We start from the raw sequence: 6,000 nt of genomic DNA, 5'->3' as shown, positions 1-6,000 counted from the left end.
CTTATCCAAGTGAGTCAAATGCATAGACAGAAAGAATGTGGTTGTGAGGAGCTGTGGGGACTCAGTGGTTAATGGATACAGTTTCACTTGGGAAAATGAAAAAATCCGGGAGAGGGATAGGGAGGATATTTTGATAACAGTGCAGGTGTAGTTAAAGCCACGGTTGACTGGTAAGTGTTACATTATGTGTTTTTAATAACAATGAAAAAACTGAAGGATTAATTCATGCTACAACATTGATGAACACTGACAACGTCCTAAGTGAAAGAAGCCACACAGGAAATGCCACCGAGATCACATGCTTATCTTGTGCTTTAAATCCATCAAGATTTTGAATATGAGGGAGAGTCTCAGTCAGAGTTCCAGAAAAAAGAAAGAGAGAAAGAAAGAAAGAAAGAAAGAAAGAAAGAAAGAAAGAAAGAAAGAAAGAAAGAAAGAAAGAAAGAAAGAAAGAAAAAGAAGGACAACTAAGAATGAAAAAAGACACTTCCATAGAGTTGGGGCAGCTGGTGAAAGTTGAAGTGGACATATAGATTGGATTATTATAAAAAAAAATGTAGTGATCCTCATTTGGGTATTATGTGCTGGTTCCCTGGGAGAGTGTCCTTGTTTGGGGTAAAACACACTGGAGTATTTTGTGTGAAGGGGCATATGTGAGTACTTTGAGTACCGCTATTGAAAATTTCCTGTACGTTTGAAATGACTGGAAAATAAATTACTTCTCAAAACAACCATGTCAACACAAGAACAGAAAAGTCGAGAAGACATCAAACTTGGTTACAGAGGCCAAGCCCTACCCAGAACCTGCTCACCCAAAGTGATGATGCAAGTCACTCTTGTAGGGTTTTACCTGTTTTTAAGGGAAACTGTGGGAAGATTCTATTAGGAGCCATGTCTTGGGTGTTATGGATGACCTGGATGTGGTAGAAATAGCGGGATTTCTAGTTCCTGTTTTCCACATCAAAGCACCAAAAAGCTCTTAGAACTAATAAATTAATTCAGTAAAGCTGCAGGATACAAAATCAACACACAAACTTCAGTCGTGTTCCTATACACAAATGAACCATCACAGAGAGAAGTTAAGAAGACAATCCCATTTACAATAATATCAAAAGAACAAAACACCTAAGAATAAATGTATCCAAAGATGTTAAATATCTGCACACTGAAATCGTTGAGACATTGATGAGGAAATTGAAGACTCAGATAAATGGAAAGAGATTCTGTGCTTATGGATGCAAAGAAGTGGTAGTGACGAAATGTTCATTCTACCCAAAACAGTGCATGCATTCAATGCAATTACAACCAAAATTCCAATGGCATTTTTTCTTTTACATCTTTATTGGAGTATAATTGCTTTACAATGTTGTGTTAGTTTCTGCTTTATAACAAAGTGAATCAGTTGTACATACACATATGTTCCTGTATCTCTTCCCTCTTGCGTCTCCCACCCTCCCACCCTCAATATCCCAACCCTCCAGGCCGTCACAAAGCACAGAGCTCATCTCCCTGTGCTATGCGGCTGCTTCCCACTAGCTATCTACCTTACGTTTGGTAGTGTATATATGTCCATGCCTCTCTCTTGCTTTGTCACAGCTCACCCTTCCCCCTCCCCATATCCTCAAGTCCATTCTCTAGTAGGTCTGTGTCTTTATTCCTGTCTTATCCCTAGGTTCTTCATGACATTTTTTTCTTAGATTCCACATATTTGCATTAGCATACGGTATTTGTCTTTCTCTTTCTGACGTACTTCACTCTGTATGACAGACTCTAGGTCCATCCACCTCATTACAAATAGCTCAATTTCGTTTCTTTTTATGGCTGAGTAATATTCCATTGTATATATGTGCCACATCTTCTTTATCCATTCATCTGATGATGGACACTTAGGTTGTTTGCATCTCCAGGCTATTGTAAATAGAGCTGCAATGAACATTTTGGTACATGACTCTTTTGAATTATGATTTTCTCAGGGTATATGCCCAGTAGTGGGATTGCTGGGTCATATGGTAGTTCCATTTGTAGTTTTTTAAGGAACCTCCATACTGTACTCCTTAGTGGCTGTACCAATTCACATTTCCACCAGCAGTGCAAGAGTGTTTTCTTTTCTCCACACCCTCTCCAGCATTTATTGTTTCTAGATTTTTTGATGATGGCCATTCTGACTGGTGTGAGATGATATCTCATTGTAGTTTTGATTTGCATTTCTCTAATGATTAATGATGTTGAGCATTCTTTCATGTGTTTGTTGGCAGTCTGTATATCTTCTTTGGAGAAATGTCAGTTTAGGTCTTCTGCCCATTTTTGGATTGGGTTGTTTGTTTCTTTGTTATTTCTTTGTTTCTTTGTTTGTTTCTCTTTCTCTGCATGAGCTGCTTATAAATTTTGGAGTATAATCCTTTGTCAGTTCCTTCACTGGCAAATACTTTCTCCCATTCTGAGCGTTGTTTTTTGGTCTTGTTTATGGTTTCCATTGCTGTGCAAAAGCTTTGAAGTTTCACTAGGTCTCATTTGTTTATTTTTGTTTTTATTTCCATTTCTCTAGGAGGTGGGTCAAAAAGGATCCTGCTGTGATTTATGTCATAGAGTGTTCTGCCTATGTTTTCCTCTAAGAGTTTGATAGTTTCTGGACTTACATTTAGGTCTTTAATAAATTTTGAGCTTATTTTTGTGTATGGTGTTAGGGAGTGATCTAATCTCATACTTTTACATGTACCTGTCCAGTTTTCTCAGCACCACTTATTGAAGAGGCTGTCCTTTCTCCACTGTACATTCCTGCCTCCTTTATCAAAGATAAGGTGACCATATGTGCCTGGGTTTATCTCTGGGCTTTCTATTCTGTTCCATTGATCTATCTCTCTGTTTTTGTGCCAGTACCATACTGTCTTGATTACTATAGCTTTGTAGTATAGTCTGAAGTCAGGGAGCCTGATTCATCCAGCTCCATTTATTGTTCTCAAGATTGCTTTGGCTATTCAGGGTCTTTTGTGTTTCCATACAAATTGTGAAATTTTTTGGTCTAGTTCTGTGAAAAATGCCAGTGGTAGTTTGATAGGGATTGCATTGAATATGTAGATTGCTTTGGGTAGTAGAGTCATTTTCACAATGTTGATTCTTCTAATCCAAGAACATGGTATATCTCACCATCTACTTGTATCATCTTTAATTTCTTTCATCAGTGTCTTATAGTTTTCTGCATACAGGTCTTTTGTCTCCTTAGGTAGGTTTATTCCTAGATATTTTATTCTTTTTGTTGCAATGGTAAATGAGAGTGTTTTCTTTATTTCACTTTCAGATTTTTCATCATTAGTGTATAGGAATGCCAGAGATTTCTGTGCATTAATTTTGTATCCTGCTACTTTAACAAATTCAATTGATTAGCTCTAGTAGTTTTTTTGGTAGCATTTTTAGGATTCTCTATGTACAGTATCATGTCATCTGAAAACAGTGACAGCTTTATTTCTTCTTTTCCGAATTGGATTCCTTTTATTTCCTTTTCTTCTCTGATTGCTGTGGTTAAAACTTCCAAAACTATGTTGAATAAGAGTAGTGAGGTTGGGCAACCTTGTCTTATTTCTGAACTTAGTGGAAATGCTTTCACTTTTCACCATTGAGGACGATGTTGGCTGTGGTTTGTCATATATGGCCTTTATTATGTTGAGGAAAGTTCGCTCTATGCCTACTTTCTGCAGGGTTTTTATCATAAAGTGGTGTTGAATTTCATCAAAAGCTTTCCCTACATCTATTGAGATGATCATGTTTTTTCTCATTCAATTTGTTAATATGGTTTATCACATGGATTGATTTGCGTATATTGAAGAATCCTTGCATTCCTGGAATAAACCCCACTTGATCATGGTGTATGATCCTTTTAATGTGCTGTTGGACTCTGTTTGCTAGTATTTTGTTGAGATTTTTGCATCTATGTTCATCAGTGATATTGGCCTGTAGTTTTCTTTCTTTGTGACATCATTTTCTTGTTTTGGTATCAAGGTGATGGTGGCCTTGTAGAATGAGTTTAGGAGTGTTCCTCCCTCTGCTATATCCTGGAAGAGTTTGAGAACGATAGGTGTTAGCTCTTCTCTAAAGGTTTGACAGAATTTGCCTGTGAAGCCATCTGGTCCTCGGCTTTTGTTTGTTGGAAGATTTTTAATCACAATTTCAATTTCAGTGCTTGTGATTGGTCTATTCATATTTTCTATTTCTTCCTGATTCAGTAGTGGCAGGTTGTGCATTTCTAAGAATTTGTCCATTTCTTCCAATTTGTGCATTTTATTGGCATAGAGGTGCTTGTAGTAATCTCTCATGATCTTTTGTATTTCTGCAGTGCCAGTTGTTACTTTTCCTTTTTCATTTCTAATTCTATTGATTTGAGTCTTCTCCCTTTTGTTCTTGATGAGTCTGGCTAATGGTTTATCAACTTTGTTTATCTTCTCAAAGAAACAGCTTTTAGTTTTATTGATCTTTGCTATCATTTCTTTTTCATTTATTTCTGATCTGATTTTTATGATTTCTTTCATTCTGCTAACTTTGGCGTATTTTGGTTCTTCTTTCTCTAATTGCTTTACATGCACGGTTAGGTTGTTTATTCGAGATGCTTCCTGTTCCTTAAGGTAGGATTGTATTGCTATAAACTTCCCTCTTAGAACTTTTTTTTTTAAAACATTTTTATTGGGGTATAATTGCTTTACAATGGTGTGTTAGTTTCTGCTTTATAACAAAGTGAATCAGTTATACATATACGTATGTTCCCATGTCTCTTCCCTCTTGCATCTCCCTCCCTCCCACCCTCCCTATCCCACCCCTCCAGGCGGTCACAAAGCACTGATCTGGTCTCCTTTTGCTATGCGGCTGCTTCCCACTAGCTATCTACCTTATGTTTGGTAGTGTATATATGTCCATGCCTCTCTCTCGCTTTGTCACAGCTCACCCTTCCCCCTCCCCATATCCTCAAGTCCATTCTCTAGTAGGTCTGTGTCTTTATTCCTGTCTTACCCCTAGGTTCTTCATGACATTTTTCCCCTTAAATTCCATAATACATGTGTTAGCATACGGTATTTGTCTTTCTCTTTCTGATGTATGACAGACTCTAGGTCTATCAACCTCATTACAAATAGCTCAATTTTGTTTCTTTTTATGGCTGAGTAATATTCCATTGTATATATATGCCACATCTTCTTTATCCATTCATCTGATGATGGGCACGTAGGTTGTTTCCATCTCCAGGCTATTGTAAATAGAGCTGCAGTGAATATTTTGGTGCATGACTATTTTTGAATTATGGTTTTCTCAGGGTATATGCCCAGTGGTGGGATTCCTAGGTCATATGGTAGTTCTACTTGTACTTTTTAAAATAACCTCCATACTTTTCTCCATAGTGGCTGTACCAATTCACATTTCCACCAGCAGTGCAAGAGTGTTCCCTTTTCTCCACACCCTCTCCAGCATTTATTGTTTCTAGATTTTATGATGATGGCCATTCTGACTGGTGTGAGTTGATATCTCATTGTAGTTTTGATTTGCATTTCTCTAATGATTAATGATGTTGAGCATTCTTTCATGTGTTTGTTAGCAGTCTGTATATCTTCTTTGGAGAAATGTCAGTTTAGGTCTTCTGCCCATTTTTGGATTGGCTTGTTTGCTTTTTTGTTATTGAGCTGCATGAGCTGCTTGTAAATTTTAGAAATTAATCCTTTGTCATTTGCTTCGTTTGCAAATATTTTCTTCCATTCTGAGCATTGTCTTTTGGTCTTGTTTATGGTTTCCATTGCTGTGCAAAAGCTTTTAAGTTTCATTGGGTCCATTTGTTTATTTTTGTTTTTATTTCCATTTCTCTAGGAGGTGGGTCAAAAAGAATCTTGCTGTGATTTATGTCACAGAGTGTTCTGCCTGTTTTCCTCTAAGAGTTTGATAGTTTCTGGCCTTACATTTAGGTCTTTAATCCATTTTGAGCTTATTTTTGTGTATGGTGTTAGGGAGTGATCTAATCTCATACTTCTA

This window comes from Delphinus delphis, chromosome 16 (assembly GCF_949987515.2).
Source record: "Delphinus delphis chromosome 16, mDelDel1.2, whole genome shotgun sequence".
Lineage (NCBI taxonomy): Eukaryota > Metazoa > Chordata > Mammalia > Artiodactyla > Delphinidae > Delphinus > Delphinus delphis.
The sequence above is the reverse complement of the archived record's forward strand: the minus strand, read 5'-3'. Positions refer to the sequence as shown.